General features: G+C 46.0%; 1 protein-coding gene across 6 annotated transcripts in view; it reads right to left on the minus strand.

Annotated features, from left to right (window-relative positions):
* Positions 1-19,526, minus strand: part of cadps (calcium dependent secretion activator) — a 277,179-nt gene that overhangs the window by 192,147 nt on the left and 65,506 nt on the right. The window lies entirely within an intron of this gene.

Consider the following 19,526-nt stretch of genomic DNA (forward strand, 5'->3'; position numbering starts at 1 on the left):
TTCAAACACCAGGTACAATGATCATGTTGTGCGGTTCATCCAGCTATTCATTGAACAGCAGGCAGCGTGAGAATATGGTATAGGAAGGAACCGCAGATGCTGGTATGTGCCGCAGATAGACACAAAGTGCTGCAGTAACTCAGCGGGTCAGGCAGCTTCTCTGGAGGAAAAGGATGGGTGACGATTTGGGTCGGGACACTTCTTCAGACTCAAGAAGGTCCCAGTCTGAACAAGGGTTTCGACCTGAAACCTCACCCACCCTTTATCTCCAGAGATTCTGCTTCGCCCGTTGAGTTACTCCAGCACTTTGTATCTGCTGGCTTCTCATTTTGACATTTCAGCACCTATCCACTGGACAGCAGCTCAAGCCCCTGTCCCACTTTCCAGAGTTACTCACGAATTCTCCCGAGTTTTCCCCTTGATTCAAACTCGGAGAATGTCCGCAGCGAGTCCGTAGATGTATCGTAGCGGCTCGTAATGCCAGCCGTAGGTACTCGGGGCATCAGGTAAGTCGGGACGTTTTATCAGCATGTTGAAAAATGTCCACGAGTAAAGAAAATAGCCCCGAGTACCTACGACTGGCTATTACCGTAATTCTCCGAGTTTGAATCAAGGGTAAGAGACTCTGTGCCTCTACCCAATCCATTCCTCTCATGATTTTGTACACGGGGAGGGAAGTTTCAGCCGGGAATGTGGCCAAATTTATGGGACGGACTGGTGAAACAATTTTTAAAATGAGTGAAAAGGATTGTTATTTTTCATATTTCAGCGACTGCGCTTGGAAATCTGCGATGCTTCGTACTAATCGTGGCCAAATTGAGACAGGGAAAAAAGCACAATGCAATCAAGCCTTGTGAGGTAACTAAAAACATTAAATTCATGCAGTTGAAATAGTCTGTGAGAAAATAAACACATTTATTTCCCAAGAAACTAAAAACCATGATTTTTCATGTTCAAAAATTAGATCGCTACATTAAATTTGACAAGAGTTTGTTTCCAGGGATGCCATTAGTCAGGTTGTCTGTGTTGAAGGTACAAGCTATCTATAATGATGAAACACTGATGTCTAATGTTTGTACTTTAAATAAATATGCTGGCCTAACAAATTGAAAATATGTATTTGGTTTACATAATGATATTTATCAAACCTCAAAGGTCAGCTCTTTTAGTTTTACAAACGCCCGCACCAAATTCATCATCAGAAATAGACAAAAGATTTAGGGCTGGAATGACTAGCCACTTGCTGAATTAAATGCATATTTTGCCCCAGCAAATCCTTCAGGCCTGATACAGCCACAACTTGATGCATCGGGGCAGCACAGTGAGACAGCAGTAGAGTCGCTGCCTTACAGCATCAGAGGCACAGGTTCGATCCTGACCATGGGTGCTGTCCGTATGGAATTAGCACGTTCCTCCTTGACCGCATGGGTTTTCTCCGGGTGCTCCGGTTCCTTCCCACTTCCCAAAGACGTACCGGTTGGTAGGGTTAAGGGGCTATCCCACTGTACGAGCTAATACAAGAGCTCTCCCGAGTTTAAAAAAAAATCAAACTCGTGGTAAGTACGTAGGATGTACGTAATAATAATAATGGATGGGATTTATATAGCGCCTTTCTAATACTCAAGGCGCTTTACATCGCATTATTCATTCACTCCTCAGTCACACTCGGTGGTGGTGAGCTACTTCTGTAGCAACAGCTGCCCTGGGGCAGACTGACGGAAGCGTGGCTGCCAATCTGTGCCTACGGCCCCTCCGACCACCACCAATCACTCACACACATTCACACACAGGCAAAGGTGGCTGAAGTGTCTTGCCCAAGGACACAACGACAGTATGCACTCCAAGCATAGCGGGTACGTCGGAGCTCGGGACGTCTCTTAGTGGCTCGTAACGCTAACGGCAGGTAATCGGGAAACGCGGTAAGCTCGGGAAGACTCGTGAAGATTTTTCAACATGTTGAAAAATGTCCACTAGAGCCCCGAGTACCTGCAAGCGGCCATTACCATAAATCTCTGAGTTCGAATCAGGGGAAACTCGGGAGAACTCTTGAATTAGCTCGTACAGTGGGACAGCCCCATTAATATGCTTTGATAAAATTGTAAATTGTCCCAAGTGTGTAGGATAGTGTTAGTGTACGGGGTGATCGCTGGTTGGCGTGGACCTGATGGGCCGAAGGGCCTGTTTCCGCGCTGTGTCGGAAGGAACTGCAGATGCTGGTTTGCACCGAAGACAGACACAAAAAGCTGGAGCAACTCAGTGGGTCAGGGAGCATCTCTGGAGAAAAGGAATAGGTCACATCAGTTGGAAGAAGGGTCTCGACCCACAATGTCACCTATTCCTTTTCTCCAGAGATGCTGCCTGACCCGCTGAGATACTCCAGGATTTAGTGCCTATCTTAAAAGTCGAAAGGTGAAATGGCTTCTATAAATTGTCCCCAGTGTGTAGGATACAACTAGTGTACAGCTGATCCACACAGACAGCACCCGATTGAACCCGGGTCCCTGGCACTGTGAGGCTGCAACTCTACCAGCTGCACCACTGTGCTTCCCTTCGTGCCATTTAATGAGAAAAACCATACTGAAACTGACTAGTATGGGTGTCAGAGGTTATGGGGGGGAAGGCAGGAGAATGGGGTTAGGAGGGAGAGATAGATCAGCCATGATTGAATGGCGGAGTAGACTTGATGGGCCGAATGGCCTAATTTTTCTCCTATCACTTATGACCACATATGAATTACAGCCTACACGTATTAATGATATCTTTGGACATTTTCACCAGACTTAATTCATTCTTACGTACAAGGAAAGCCGCATTCATAGGTTAGGAATAAATATCAAGATGATAATTGTGCAAATTGGTAGAATTTAATCTGTGTAAACAAAAACTCAAAACAAGTTACACAGGCAGCCAACCCACACAAAAAGCTTTGCAAACTGCTTGGAATTTATTTATTAGACGTGCCTTCCAGATATTGTTTTTGCGATCTGAGTAATTGATTCATTATCAGGAAGTGGCAGCGGAGCGAGGCTTGTAAATGATGGAGAGTGGTATGGTGGCGCTACTGGCTCACAGCGTCAGAGTCCCGGCTTCGATATTGACTGTGCGATATTGTCTGTACGCAGTTTGTACGTTCTCCCCGTGGGTTTTCGCCGTGATCTTCGGTTTCCTCACACACTCCAAAGACGTACTGGTTTGTAGGTTAACTGGCTTGGCAGAAATGTAAAATTGGCCCTAGTGTGTGTGCGTGAGTGTGTGTGTGCGCGCGCGTGTGTGTGTGTGTGTGTGTGTGTGTGTGTGTGTGTGTGTGTGTGTGTGTGTGTGCGCGTGTGCGCGTGTGTGTGTGCGTGAGTGCGTGTGTGTGTGTGTGTTTGTGTGTGCGTGCGTGTGTGTTTGTGTGTGTGTGTGTGTGTGTGTGTGTGTGTGTGTGTGCGTGCGTGTGTGTTTGTGTGTGCGTGCATGTGTGTAGGTAGCGTTAATGTGTGGGGATCGTTGGTCGGCACAGACCCACTGGGCTGAAGGGCCTGTTTCCGATCTGTATCTCTAAACTAAACTGGCGAATCTATGAGCAAAATATGAAACAACTAAGGAAGATCAGATTGAATAAGGACAAGTGTAAGCCACAGCTCACCATAAATACGACAATCTGTGTTCTATTTCATTGCACAGAACTGGTCTGTATACCCTAACGTGTAATAATCTTTGGACAAATTGAATGAGTGCAGCTTACACAACAGCCCACCCACACAATGGTCTGGGTCTTGCAGATAACTAATGCTGATCAGCACCTCCGACCAACCGTTTTGCATGACAATAAACTTGCATCTGCTTCACATGTTCCCTGCAAAAATCATTTAATAAAAAAAAATGGAAACAATTTAAAAAATTGAACAAGTTACGACGGCACGGTGGCACAGCGGTAGAGCTGCTGCCTCACAGCGTCAGAGACACAGGTTCGATCCTGACTACGGGTGCTTGTCTTTACGTTCTCCCCGTGACCTGGTGATCTGAGTACACAAGGCCTTTTCAACAAATCTTTGTACCTTGCCTCTTCCTTCTGAATTTAGCAGCACCTACTCCTCATCTCACACCGACTGACCAATATACAGGTGCCAGCCAATTCATTGCCAACCAATTTCCAGCCACACATTTCCATCTCTTCCAAGCTCATTGCCAATGTGATTCTTTGTACCACATACTGTACAGCTCACTCTTCGATATCAAAGTTGCTGCCAGCGTACAGAAAATAAAAACATTGCACGCGTGAGAGTACAAAACATAAAACAGTACAGCACAGGACCAGGCCCTTCTGTCCTCGATGTCTGTGGTGAACATGAAGTCTAATCTCATCTGCACATGTTGTAAAAGTTCATTTTTTAAAAGATAGACAAAGTACAAATTCTTAAGGCCATACAAAGCTTTAATTTAACGTCTGATGGGTGTGGACCTAGAGACCCAGAGGCAACAGTTTTACCTCCAAATCTCCAGCAGCACACACAAAGAAATACCAGAAAACCGGAGTTTATATACCCACAATTGCATGATGTAATGTACAAGAAACCATCAGCCACCTCCAAATATAGAGTTGTTCTTCACTCTTTGCCAAAAACCAGTCATCCCAATGGCATCCTCTGGCCCCTTCTTATCTGATTAACCTCTTCAACTTATATTAAAAACTTGTAAGAGAGCTGCGAACTATTCAACTTAAAATTTAAAAAAACCTTGTCATGATAGGAGTTGTCCAAATCCCATCATGCATTACAATTGGCTTTTTACAACAGGAAAGCTTAAATATAACAACAATCAATTAATAACTTACTCTTTCAATGTGCCTATCTAAAAGTCTCCTAAACTCCACAGTGTATCTGCCTCCACCACCACCCCTGGCAGCGCATTCCAGGCACCCACCACTCTCAGTACATTTCAATGCATGGGGCACTTCATCGGGGATTGTCTTTGTGTTGGGCATTAATTGCACTGATCTATATGCAAACATTGTACCTCACTGCACCCTTGGTACAGGTGACAATAAAAGAACCATTGAACCGTTACATGAGCTGGTTATATTTTGACGAGTGACCATATTATTGGTGTGCTTCAGACGAACATCGTGTCTGCACTCGCTCATGGCTCGAGTTGCACAGTTATACCCTCAGGCCATTTCAGTTGATTCAGACTCTTTCCATTTATAATGTTCAGTTGTATAACTTGGTGTATCATAGTCACCCTTATATGCCAGAAACTGTTGCTTTTCAATGCTGGCTTGCCTCAGAGGATGAGAATTATTTCCTTCCATTGCAAAGATCAAATATTTCAAAACTATGCAAACTTGCATTACAATGGAGTTCTACTCGATGGCAATAAAATATTCACTGTAACTCCTTGGGCAGTGGGCAGGTGCTATAGACCTGCACGGGAAGGTAGACGCTCCCGCCCCCACGGGTCTCGGGCAGATGGGGCTCGTCAGCCTGGGAAGGCAGTCCATCTAGGAGAGGGAAAACTCTGATTTAAAGCCTCCACTGCCTTGTGGCCGTATCCAGTCATGGAAAAGGCTCCTGGAGTAAACCTCAAGAAAATCCGTAGTCAGAGCCCCTAAGGCAGTTCATCGTTGTCTACAACCTCGCTCTGGCAGCTCCTGTAATGGCCCTGCTGTTCCTTTGGATCGATCAGCGACGTGGAGAGGGGGGACGTGCTGCATGGGCAACAGCCTGTCCTCCATATGACATCGCCCAGGCTTGCATCCGACCAGGATGCATCACCCATGGTCGGTCAGTCATGACCAAGGGGGGCCCTACTACAGTAGAGAGCATATTGATCGGTTGCATCGTGGCCTGGCTCGGCAACTTGAATGTCCAGGAGTGAAGAAGACTGCAAACAGTTGTGAACACTGCCCAGTCCATCACGGGTACTGACCTCCCCACCATCGAAGGGATTTACAAGTGTTGCTGCCATCATCAGAGACCCTCACCACCATGGCCACACACTCATTTCACTCCTGCCATCGCGAAGAAGATATAAGAGCCTGAAAACTATAATTCCCAGGTTCAGGACCAACCTCTTCCCCACGGCTGTTAAACACGACAAGTGTGTAGGAAGGAACTGCAGATGCTGGTTTAAACCAAAGACAGACACAAAAAGCTGGAGTAACTCAGCGGGTCAGAAAGCATCTCTGGAGAGAAGGAATGGGTGACATTTCGGGTCGAGACCCTTCTTCAGAAGTTTTGGGTTGAGACCTTTCTTCAGATGTTTCGGGTCAAGACCCTTCTTCAGACCCGAAACATCACGCATTGCTTCTCTCCAGGGATTCTACCTGTCCTGCTGAGTTACTCCAGCTTTTTGTGTCTATCTTCGTACTAAACACTACAACCTCCAACTAATTCTGCACTACATAGACATGGGGGCATTGCTTTTGTCTATTTGCATTATAATTGTGCGTGTGTGTGTGTGTGTGTGTATACACACACACACACATATATACACACACATATATATATACACACACACACACACATATATATATACACACACATACATATATGCACACACACACCCACACACACACACATATATATATATATATATATATATATACTGAACCTTTTTCGTTATATTGTTTACAGTGTACAATGTTTACATATTGTGTTGTGCTGCTGCAAGTAATAATTTCATTGTTCCATCTGTGACACATGACAATAAAACCCTCTTGACTTGATTATACCAACAACATTTGCTGCTTCCATTGTACTGTGCTGAAATACAGAGTCCAATCAGGAAGTACATGCCAATGAATTCTAGTTCCCGCGGTTACCAGCGGGCCCTGGGGATAATTAAATGTGGCAGACAGTGGAGAACGTGAGAATGTGTGACAAGGAACTAAAGTCATTGCTTCAGTCACTGCTGGGTGTGTCATGTTGTCAAAGTGCCAGCAGAGAGGTAGAGTTACATCCGCCTTCTTAGCAACGTGTTCAAACTGACGCAATGCTGGTCAAGCAGTTGTCTGTGCAAGGCCCCACCCCATCATTGAAAGATACAGCAAGCTCACAGGCAACCTGAACACCTGCTTTTCAAAATTATCTTCAGACCTTGAATAGTTTGCAGGCTGTCAGTACGTAACAGGTTTTCAGTTTCAGGACTAATTACAAAACATAGAAAATAGGTGCAGGAGGAGGCCCTTCAAGCCAGCACCGCCATTCATTGTGATCATGGCTGATCATCCACAATCAGTAACCCGTGCCTGCCTTCTCCCCATATCCCTTGATTCCGCTAGCCCCTAAAGCTCTATCTAACTCTCTTTTAAATTCATCCAGTGAATTGGCCTTCACTGCCTTCTGTGGCAGAGAATTCCACAAATTCACAACTCTCTGGGTGAAAGTTTTTTCTCATCTCAGTTTTAAATGGTCTCCCCTTTATTCTTAGACTGTGTCCCCTTGTTCTGGACTCCCCCAACATTGGAAACATTTTTCCGGCATCTAGCTTGTCCAGTCCTTTTATAAGTTTCTACAAGATCCCTCTCATCCTTCTAAATTCCAGTAAATACAAGCCCAGTCTTTCCAATCTTTCCTCATATGACAGTCCCTCCATCCCGGGGATTAACCTCGTGAACCTACGCTGCACTGCCTCAATAGCAAGGATATCCTTCTTCAAATTAGGAGACCAAAACTGCACACAATACTCCAGATGTGATCTCACCACGGCCCTGTACAACTGCAGAAAGACCTCTTTACTCCTATACTAAAATCCTCTCGTTATGAAGGCCAACATACCATTAGCTTTCTTCACTGCCTGCTGTACCTGCATGTTTACTTCCAGTGACTGGTGTATAAGGACACACAGGTCTCGTTGCACTTCCCTTTTTCCTAATCTGACACCATTGAGATAATAATCTGCCTCCTTGTTCTTGCCGCCCAAACGAAGTGGGAGTGTCTTGTTGACATCCAGAATGTTCCAGTTCTCACTCACTGATATTAACGCTGTTGCTAGTGTTGCCTGAAAAGAAAAACTATGCATGCATGAGAATCTAGAACATGGAACAGTACAGCACAGGAACAGGCCCTTCGGTCCACAATGTCTGTGCCGAACATGATGCCAAGATAAACTAATCTCATCTGCCCCCACGTGATCCATTTCCTACCACATCATGTGCCTATCTAAGAGCATCTGAAACTCCACAATGTGACTGCCTCTACCACCACCCCAGGCAGCACAATCCAGGTATCCAGCACTCTCAGTTTAAAAACACTTGCCTTAACTTGCCTTAAGGGAATGCCCTCTGGTCTTTGACATTAAAACGCTGGAAAAAAAATTCTGACTGTCTACCCGATATACATCTTTCATGATTTTATATTCTTCTATCAGGTCTCTCATCAATCTCTGAAGCCACATGTTCCGGTGAAACTCCATGTAGTGCTGGGGTTCAGTTTGGTTTAGTTCAGAGATACAGTACAGAAACAGGCCCTTCGGCCCACCGAGTCCGTGCCGACCAGCGATCCCCGTACACTAGCGTACACTGCACACCAGGGACAGTGTACAGCTATTACCAAAGCTAATTAACCTACAAACCTGTACATCTTTGGTGTATGAGAGGAAACCGGAGCACCCGGAGAAAAACCCACGCAGGTCACGGGGAGAATGTACAAACTGTGCACAGACAACTCCCGTAGTCAGGATCGAATGGGACTGACATTCCACAGGGGTGTACTAATCTCCTGACTTTACCGCATTGACAATTCAGGAAAAATGGATGAACAGCCACTGCCAATTCTCCAGTCTACACATCCATCGGAAATCAGCAGAAGCCTCACAGTTAATGAAGCTTAACCTCTATTTAAACGAAACACAAATTTGAAAGGAATAGACATTAAAAGTTCATTAAAAGAACTGTAGAGTGCGAAATGATATTACCTGAGAAGATGATTCAGAAGTATATTTTGTCTTCCAAACCTATTTTACTCCACAGTTCAACAAACCAATTTCATCACTACAATTTGTTTTAGTACTTTTCTTTTCATTGGTATTAAATGATATTTTCAAGTTATCAGTTCCATTACTATGCTTTTTACAGAAAACATACTTTGTCGATTGTATAGAAGTCCAATATAGGCAAAGCCAAATAATCAAAAAAATATATGGCTTGCTTTCACTTTTAAAGAAAGAAAATAATTCATTTAAGGGAATACAAAATAGCCCAGAGTGAAGTCAATGAAGCTGAGGAATGGTAGAGAGAACCATTAACTGGCTACAACGTGGTAAATATAGTGCCCTCCATAATGTTTGGGACCTAGACCCATCATTTATTTATTTGTCTCTACTCCACAATTTGAAATTTTTAAATGACAAAATCACATGTGGTTAAAGTGCACGTTTTCAAATTTTATTTAAGGGTGTTTTTTATACATTTTGGTTTATAGACAATAGACAATAGGTGCAGGAGTAGGCCATTCGGCCCTTTGAGCCAGCACCGCCATTCAATGTGATCATGGCTGATCATCCACAATCAGTACCCCGTTCCTGCTCTCTCCCCATATCCCCTGACTCCGCTATATTTAAGAGCCCTATCTTGCTCTCTCTTGAAAGTATCCAGAGAAACAGCCTCCCCCGCTCTCTGAGGCAAAGAATTCCACAGACTCACAACTCTCTGTGAGAAAAGGTGTTTCTTCATCTGCGTTCTAAATGGTTTACCCCTTATTCTTAAACTGTGGCCCCTGGTTCTGGACTCCCCCAACATCGGGAACATGTTTCCTGCTTCTAGCATGTCCAAATCCTTCATAAACATATATGTTTCAATAAGATCCCCCTCATCCTTCTAAATTCCAGAGTATACAAGCCTATTCTCTTAGCATATGACAGTCCCCCCGGAGAAAAGTTTGCATGTTCTCCCCGTGACCGCGTGGGTTTTCTCCGGGTGCTTCGGTTTGCTCCCACACTCCAAAGGTGCACAAGTTTGTAAGATCATTGGCTTCTGTAAATTGTCCCCAGTATGTAGGACAGTTCGAGTGTTGGTTGTCGGCGCGGACTCGGTGGGCCAAAGGACCTGTCTTCAATGGCAACTTGCCATTGGATACATTTGGACTGCGTATATTTTCAGTGTGCGTGTCACAATCATTTTGAGGATATTAAATTGGGTTGCATCCACATCCAATCCGTTAGAGTAGAAATAAAATGGGCCCATGATGCGGCAGAATATACCTGCAATGGGCATAAATTGCAATGGATTATTTTCCTAATTATTCTAAGTGCCCAGATCGTTGATGAGATAGGGCGGATGTAAAATGCAGACTCTGTGGCTTGATGCTAAGATACAGGGTCAGGCAATATATATTCAAGGCATAAAGCCCACAAGTCAGCAAAAGTGAAATCCAACGAGCAATGTAGTTATGCACCTAAATTAAACCTTCACTGAGCTCCGTACCAAATATGAATCATTGGTAAGAACATTTTCAGCTATAATACAAAACGAATGTTATTAAACCAATCTCAAGTGCAATAGGTAGAGCAAAGGGGAAGATAAAGAAAGCAGAATGTAATTCTCAGCATTGCAACGCAACAGTTCCACCAACAAAGTCCAAAGTCCAGTTTGGAACGTACAAAAGTCTTAAGGGGTTGGACAGGCTAGATGCAGGAAGATTGTTCCCAATGTTGGGGAAGTCCAGAGCAAGGGGTCACAGTTTAAGGATGAGGGGGAAGTCTTTTAGGACCGAGATGAGAAAAACTTTTTTCACACAGAGAGCGGTGAATCTGTGGAATTCTCTGCCACAGAAAGTAGTTGAGGCCACAGTTCATTAGCTATATTTAAGAGGGAGTTAGATGTGGCCCTTGTGGCTAAAGGGATCAGGGTGTATGGAGAGAAGGCAGGTACAGGATACTGAGTTGGATGATCAGCCATGATCATATCGAAGGGCCGAATGGCCTACTCCTGCACCTATTTTCTATGTTTCTATGTCCGCAATGGGGTAGAGGTGAATCGGACAGTACCCTAGCTGATGGAAGGACAGTTCAGAAGCCTGGTAGCGGGGGGGGGGGGGGGGGGGGGGGGGGGGGGGGGGGGGGGAAGAAGCTTGTTCTTGAGTCTGGTGTTGCCACTTTCCAGCTCATGTATCTTCAGCCCAACAGGAGGGAGGAGGAGGAGGAATCGCCGCGGTGGGCCAAGTCTTTGAGGATGTTGGCTGCTGGCCTGAGGCAGCGTGAAGTGTAGATGGAGTCAATGGTGGGGAGCCTGGGGTCTGTGTGATGGACAAGGCTACATCCACAACTCTCTGCAATCTCTTGCAGTCTTGTGGCAGAGCTGTTCCCAAACCAAGCTGTGATGCAACCTGACTATGATTTTTTATGGTTATATGCTTCAGGGTTAAATCAACAGTGTAAAAAAAGGAGCAGAGCTAGTCAGTGTTTAATGTTATGTTCAATAACATAGCTTAGTTTAGTGTAGAGATACAGCGCAGAAACAGGCCCTTCGGCCCAACGAGACTTGGCCCACCGCGGCGATTCCTCCTCCTCCTCCCTCCTGTTGGGCTGAAGATACATGAGCATTCAAGATGGCGGCGCTGGCTTAAGCGCCACCCACCTGCAGTCCGTCTGTTTTTTTTTCTTTCTTTTTGTTTCTTGTCATGTTTTAGTTAATTTTGTTTTATTAAGTTGTGTGTGTGGGTGGGGTGGGAGAAACATGCTTTGGTCTTCCTTCCGGGGATGCGACTTTGTTTTTTTTGTCGTATTCCCCGTCTCCGTCTGCGCCGAGGCCTAATGGCGGAGCTTGCGGCATCGGTGCCGTAGCGGCGGCAGCAGCAGCGGAGACCCGACTAGGCCCCGGAACCGTGGCGGCGGCAGTGGAGACCCGACTCTCGGAGCTGTGGCGGCGGCAGCGAGAGTTTGAACCGTCGCCTCGGCGCAGAGGGAGAACAAAGGGAAGAGACAAAGACTTTAAGATTTTGCCTTCCACCACAGTGAGGAGGTGTTTGGTGAACTCGCTGTGGTGGATGTTAAACTTGTGTTGATTGTGTGTTTTTGTCATTTTTTAATTATATGTATGACTGCAGGGAAACAACATTTCGTTCAGACCGAAAGGTCTGAAAGACAATAAACAAATCTAATCTAATCTAATCTAATCTAAGTCTGCCCAACCAGCAAACCCTGTGCGTGATCACTATCCTGCACACGCGAGGGGCAATTTTTTAATTTATACCGAGCCAATTAACCTACAAACCTGCACGTCTTTGGTGTGTGGGAAGAAACCGAAGTTCACGGAGAAAACCCACGCAGGTCACGGGGAGAACGTACAAACTCCGTACAGACAGCACCCGTAGCCAGGATCTCTGGTGCTGTAAGCGCTGTAAGACAGCAACTCTACCGCTGTGCCACCGTACAATGGAATGCTAAATGTTTGAGGATTGTGCTTGCATATCGTGTGGATAAGCAAGTCATTGTGTTCGATATCTTCTCTCAGGAGACCAGTTGTCACCATTGAGTTCCCAAATGAGAAGAGATTAAAAGCTTTGTGCAAGCCAAGGGTCAGGTGACTTTCTATACCATCGTGCATTACAGATTCAAGCCCTTTGTTGGCCTATGAACGAATCTTGCCGAATTACCTTTCAGATTTATTTGCATCAATTATTCATGTCTTAATTCATTGGAGCTGCTGTTTCTGAGGATCTTCACCCAACGTCATCATCACACAGTGGACAATTACAGTGCGATGATTAGTTTGGTTTAGAGATACAACATGGGAACAAGCCGTGGGCCCCACCAGGTCCACACCAACCACCCATCGCCCGTTCGCACTAGTTCTGCGTTATCCCACTTTTGCACCCGCTCCCAGTATGGTTTAAAAGGGAACTGCAGATGCTGGAATATCGAAGGTACACAAAATTGCTGGGGAAACTCAGCGGGTGCAGCAGCATCTATGGAGCGAAGGAAATGGTCTGAAGAAGGGTTTCGGCCCGAAACGTCGCCTATTTCCTTCGCTCCATAGATGCTGCTGCACCCGCTGAGTTTCCCCAGCAATTTTGTGTACCCCCAGTATGGTTTAGTTTAGTTTAGAGATACAGAGCGAAAACGGGCGTTTCGGCCCAACAGTTCCGCGCCAACCAGCGATCCCCGTACACTAGCACTATCCTACACACTGGGAACAATTTACAATCTTTACCGAAGCCAATTAACCTACAAACCTGCTCATCTTAGGAGTGAGGGAGGGAATGCCCGGAGCACCCGGAGAAAACCCACACAGTCACGGGGCGAACGTACTAACTCAGTACAGACAGCACCAGTAGTCAGGATCGAACCCGGGTCTCTGGCGTTGTAAGATAGCGACTCTACCGCTGTGCCACCGTGCCGTCGGTAACAGCAACAAGATATATGCACAAGATACGAGGAATAAAAGTTTATGACAAATTAATGTTGGTTCAGTATTATAAACTGCAAACTTGGCATCTTGTGTCACACCGACACATTTGTGTGCTACAAATTTAATAGAAAATCAACAAATAATTTGATTCAGGACCATTCTTTCAGAATAGACTTTGGGCGGCATGGTGGCACAGCATTAGAGTTGCTGCCTCACAGTGCCAGAAACCCAGGTTCGATCCTGACTACGGGTGCTGTCTGTACGGAATTTGTACGTTCTCCCCATGACCTGTGTGGGTTTTCTCCGAGATCTCCAGTTCCCTCCCACTGTCCAAAGAAGCACAGGTTTGTAGGTTAATTGGCTTCCGCAAAAAAAAAACAATAATTGCCCCTAGTGTGTGTATCTTAGTGCTAGTGTGCAGGGTGATCGCTGGCTGGCATGGACTCGGTGGGCCGAAGGGCCTTTTTCCGCGCTGTATCTCTGAAGCCTAAATATTCCTCCTCATTCCCAGAGTCTCTACAGTGAGAAATCTTTCTGCAAGGTAAATCTGCAGACTGTGAAATAGGATTTAAATTATTAACAAAAGTCCCAGTCTGCATCTAAATGACTCCGATTACTTTATTGTGTCATTTTTGTTCTCAACATCGTGACAGCATAGCCGTGCAAAAGATTGAAGAAAAGAACCAAGAATAACAAGAATTATTCCAGGAATGAGTGGGTTAGTCAGGTATGAGCGTTTGATAGCCCTGGGCCTCTACTGACTGGAGTTTAGAAGGTTGAGGGGGGACCTCATTGAAACTTACTGAATAATGAAAGGCACAGATAGAGTGGATGTGGAAAGGATGTTTCCACTGGTGGGAGAGTCTCTGACCAGAAGTCATAGCCTCAAAATTAAAGGGCACTCTATTAGAAAGGAGGTGAGGAGCAACTTTAGTCAGAGGGCAATTAACAGATACATAGACAATAGGTGCAGGAGTAGGCCATTCGACCCTTCGAGCCAATACCGCCAATCAATGTGATCATGGCTAATCATCCACAATCAGTACCCCGCTCCTGCCTTCTCCCCATATCCCCTTGATTCCACTAGCCCTAAGAGCTCTATCTAACTCTCTTTTGAATGCATCCAGTGAATCGGCCTCCACTGCCTTCTGAGGCAGAGAATTCCACAAATTCACAACTCTCTGTGTGAAAAAGTTTTTCCTCATCTCAGTTCTAAATGGCCAATCCCTTATTCTTAACCTGTGGCCCCTGTTTCTGAACTCCCCCAACATCGGGAACATGTTTCCTGCATCTAGCGTGTCCAATCCCTTAATAATGTTAAGGAGGAGGAGGAGCCATCTTGGGGAACGGCTGCTAACCAGCAGCCGTCCGTTTAATCCATTTTTTTTTCTCCAGCTTTTAGTAAATCTTGTTTTTCGTTTGTAGGAGAAATGGACTTCTTAATGTGGGGGGAAGGAGGTAATCTTATTTCTAGGTCCCTACCTGGTCGGTGAGGCAGCTTTTTTCTCCGGGCTGCCCGTCGACCTGTCCTCGTGGCCTCCCAGCGGGCTTGGAGCGCCGTTTCCTGGCGGGGACCGCCCAGCACCTCGGCTTCGTTGGCGGCACAGCGCTGGAGCGCTATCGTGGAGCGGAGCGGGCGATGCATTGCCTGGGTCGCCGCGCTGGATCAACGCGTTGGAGCTCCGGTGAGCTCTGACCGCCGTGATCAACACCTCCGGGCTGCGGGTCTGCGGAACGGAGCGGGCGGCGCCGACTTTAACATCGGGAGCCTGGGAGCTCCAACCCGGTGCGTCCCTGTCGGCTTCAGAAGCCGACAATCCCGAGCTAGGAAGCGGCCGTTCCAGGTGGCCCAGCCACTGTGAGGACTCTCCCGACGCCGGGGCAACTCCACCCGGCCAGAACGGCCAGGAACATCGGGCCTCCGTAGAGGCAATAGCGGTGGCCTCAATAGGCCTGACATTTGGGAGAACTGGGGTTGGGGACTGGACATTGTGCCTTCCCCCACAGTGGTAACCATTGTGGGGGGATGATTTTTCTGTATGTAGTTACTATGTTAGTCTGTGTCCAAGATGGCTGTCGGAAGGGAGAGTGGACGCTGGCGCGCTTTAGCTGCCGCTGCTCTCTCTTCTCATTGTGTTTTTTGATTTTTTTTTGATTTTGTGTCTTTGGAGCGATTTCTATCTTTAATTTGTATATTGATGATGTCCTTATTATTTATTTTTCTCCGACTATATGTTTTTTTCTCTTCTGTTAATCTTTGTAAGGTGTCCTTGAGATTTGAAAGGCGCCCGAAAAAAAAAAAAAAAAATATTATGTGTTTCTATAAGATATCCTCTCATCCTAAATTCCAGTGAATACAAGCCCAGTCGACCCATTCTTTCATCATATGACAATCCAGCCATCTGGAGAATGAACCTCGTGAACCTATGCTGTACTCCCACAATAGCAAGAATGTCCTTCCTCAAATGAGGAACTCATTGCCACAGAGGGCTGTGGAGGCCAAGTCAGTGGATATTTTTCAGGCAGAGATAGACAAATTCTTGATTTGAACGGGTGTCAAGGGTTATGGGGAGAAGGCAGGAAAATGGGATTAGGAGGCAGAGATCAGCCATGATTGAACCGATGGGCCAAATGGCCTCATTCTACTCCTATAACTTGTGAACATTTGCCAAAGCAAGAGACGGCCACATTGACCTCCCTTTGATCAGGTATTTTGTTGGTTCACATGCTTGATCAATGGTGTTTTATCATTAATGATTTATTATTATTAATGTTTAGTGTTTTCTGAGTCATTCGTAACTGTCACTGTATGTCATGTTGTTACTTGTGGGCGGAGCACCAAGGCAAATTCCTTGTATGTGAATACTTGGCCAATAAACGCACTTATTTACTTAATCCTCATTGCTCCATTGGGCAAAGTTAACGACTTTATTGATCTGCTTAATTATAATGTCTATATAATATATATAACATAGTTCATAGGTTTAAGGTGCAGAATTAGGCCATTCGGACCATCAAGTCTACTCCGCCATTCAATCATGGCAGATCTATCTCCCCCTCCTAACCTCATTCTCCTGCCTTCTCCCCATAACCCCTGACACCCCTGTACTAATCAAGTGTTGTACCTATCCCTGTCCCAATGGCTCCTTTGTATCTCAATTCCATTCTCCTGATTTGGTTCTGCGATCTATACCAGTATTGCCCAGACGTCTGAAGAAGGGTCCCGACCCGAAACGGTGCCTATCCATTTTCTCCAGAGATGCTGCCTGACCCGTTGAGTTACTCCAGCACTTTGTGTCTATGGCCTACTCCTGCACCTATTTTTCTATGTATCTTCCATGTTTCAATACTAGTCCCACCTGCCTGCAATTGAACTCAGATATTCCAGAAGATAGACATAAAAGGATTCGGTGGGACATAACTCAGTGGGACAGGCAGCACCTCTGGAGAGAAGGAATGGGTGGCGTTTTGGGTCGAGATCCTTCTTCCGACTGAGAGTCAGGGCAGAGGCAGTCTAGAGATGTGGAGGGGTAAGGTGTGAGGATATTCCAGAAGCATGTTGCCATTCTCCAATCTCCTGAATGCTGTGGCACTGAGCTACCAGACATTAAGCCCTCAGAGGACCCTGTCCTGAATACTTTATAGTATTTCTGATTACAGCCGCCTCAGGTTAATTTAACTTCCTGAAGTTAACAACCTTGCTGGAGATTTCCAGACAGAGTAAAATTAGTTTCTCCCCAGCTCCTGTGTGTAATTATTTATATTTAGTAGCTCCAGGCGGGTCAACTCTTGTTGCTTTGGAATCAATTTGATGACACATTGCTGCCTGTGTTTCAAACAACTGCAGTAATTGTGCCGAATCCTGGATGGAGACTCTAAACCTGCCAGCGTCTCCATTCAATTCCACATTGCAAGGGGTGCGTCTTAATGCCCTTGGAGCCCTTGATGATAGATAACATCATTCCGGTAACATTCTCCTCCCCCAGAACATATCGATAAAATTAGTTCTATTGATATGCTTCTCGGTAAACTCTTTCATAATTAGTATTGCGATGAGGTGTCCCAAGGCAGGCTGCATTGAAACATGACTTTGGTCTGCACTAATCCATGGTGTGCGTGGTGTACGCAAACCATGAGTGTGTTCGTTCCTTGAGCAAAGCACAAAGTGCTGGAGGAACTCAGCGGGCCAGGCAGCACCTGTGGAGGGAGTGGACAGATGACGTTTTGGCTCCCTTAGTTAGTTGGACAGGTTGCATTCCTTGGAATTTAGGTGAAAGCTGGTTTGCTATAATCAAGTTTCCAATTTATTCACAACAGACTTGGACAAAAATCTTCCACTGGTTTAGTTTAGAGATACTGATACAGCACGGAATCAGGCCCTTCGGCCCACCGGGTCCGCGCCGACCAGCGATCCCCGCACATTAACACTATCCTAAACCCACTAGGGACAATTTTTACATTTATCAAGCCAATTAACCTACAAACCTGTACGCCTTTGGAATGTGTGTGGAAACTGAAGATCGCGGAGAAAATCCACGCAGGTCACAGGGAGAAGGTACAAATTCCGTGCAGACAAACTCCATAATCGGGATCGATCCCAGGTCTCCGGCACTGCATTCGCTGTAATGCCCCTGTCCCACTTAGGAAACCTGAACGGAAACCTCTGGAGACCTTGCGCCGCACCCAAGGTTTCCGTGAGGTTCCCGGAGGTTTTTTGTCAGTCTCCCTACCTGCTTCCACTACCTGCAATCTCCGGCAACCACCTGCAACCTCCGGGAACCGCACGGAAACCTTGGGTGGGGCGCAAAGTCTCCAGAAGTTTCCGTTCAGGTTTCCTAAGTGGGACAGGGGCATAAGACAGCAACTCTACTGCTGCGCTGCCGTGACTGCCAGAGGGTCATGGTGCCAAATTCAGGACCGGGGAGGATCGTTTAGAAAATATAATCAGGCTTTTTACGACTTCATTTATAGTCGGGCAATCAAATTATCTGAAACATTGGAACTCCGTCCCAATCAATGCACAGTTAATTGTTAATCATGAACCGATGACTCATGAGAGAAACGGAGCGCTCATCAATATTCTGCTGACCACAATCAGTGAGGATCGGGGACAAATGATCCTCTACGATAATCCTCAACACTAGCGATCTGCACGGATGTGTTCTCAGCCTCTCCTCTACTCCTTGTGCTCCCATGACAGAGCAGCCATGTACGAATCCAATACAATTGACGGAATACAGGCAGGAGATTGAGAACCTTGTGTCCTGGTGTCGAGACAACAACCTTTCTCTTAATGTCAGCCAGGCAAAGGAGTTAGTGATCGACTTCAGAGAGCAAACCCACATTGGCAGCGCAAAAGTAGAGAGGATTGAAGGCTTCAGGTTTCTCGGAGTCAATATCACCAGCAACTAGTTCTCGACCACACATATTGAAGCAACGATCAAGAGACCACACCAATGCCTCTACTTCCTTAGAAGGCTTAGGAAGTTCAGCATGTCCCCTGCAACTCTCACCAACTTCTACAGATGCACCGTAGAAAGCATTTTATCGGGATGCATCACCGCATGGTTTGGGAACAGCTCCATCCCAAGACCGCAAGAAATTGCAGGGAATTGTGGACACAGCCCAGGCCATCACAATATAACCATATAACCATATAACAATTACAGCACGGAAACAGGCCATCTCGGCCCTACAAGTCCGTGCCGAACAACTTTTTTCCCTTAGTCCCACCTGCCTGCACTCATACCATAACCCTCCATTCCCTTCTCATCCATATGCCTATCCAATTTATTTTTAAATGATACCAACGAACCTGCCGCCACCACTTCCACTGGAAGCTCATTCCACACCGCTACCACTCTCTGAGTAAAGAAGTTCCCCCTCATGTTACCCCTAAACTTCTGTCCCTTAATTCTGAAGTCATGTCCTCTTGTTTGAATCTTCCCTATTCTCAAAGGGAAAAGCTTGATCACACAAACCAACCTCCATTCTATTGACTCCATTTAAACCTCACGCTGCCTCGGCAAGGTGAGTAGCATAATCAAGGACTAGTCGCACCCTGGTCTCTCCCTCTTCTCTCCTCAGGCAAGAGGTACAGAAGTGTGAAAACACACACCTCCAGATTCAAGGACAGTCTCTTCCCAGCTGTTAACAGGCAACTGAACCATCCTACCACCAACTAGAGAGTGGGACT

Source organism: Amblyraja radiata, chromosome 18, assembly GCF_010909765.2.
Source record: "Amblyraja radiata isolate CabotCenter1 chromosome 18, sAmbRad1.1.pri, whole genome shotgun sequence".
NCBI classification, from domain to species: domain Eukaryota; kingdom Metazoa; phylum Chordata; class Chondrichthyes; order Rajiformes; family Rajidae; genus Amblyraja; species Amblyraja radiata.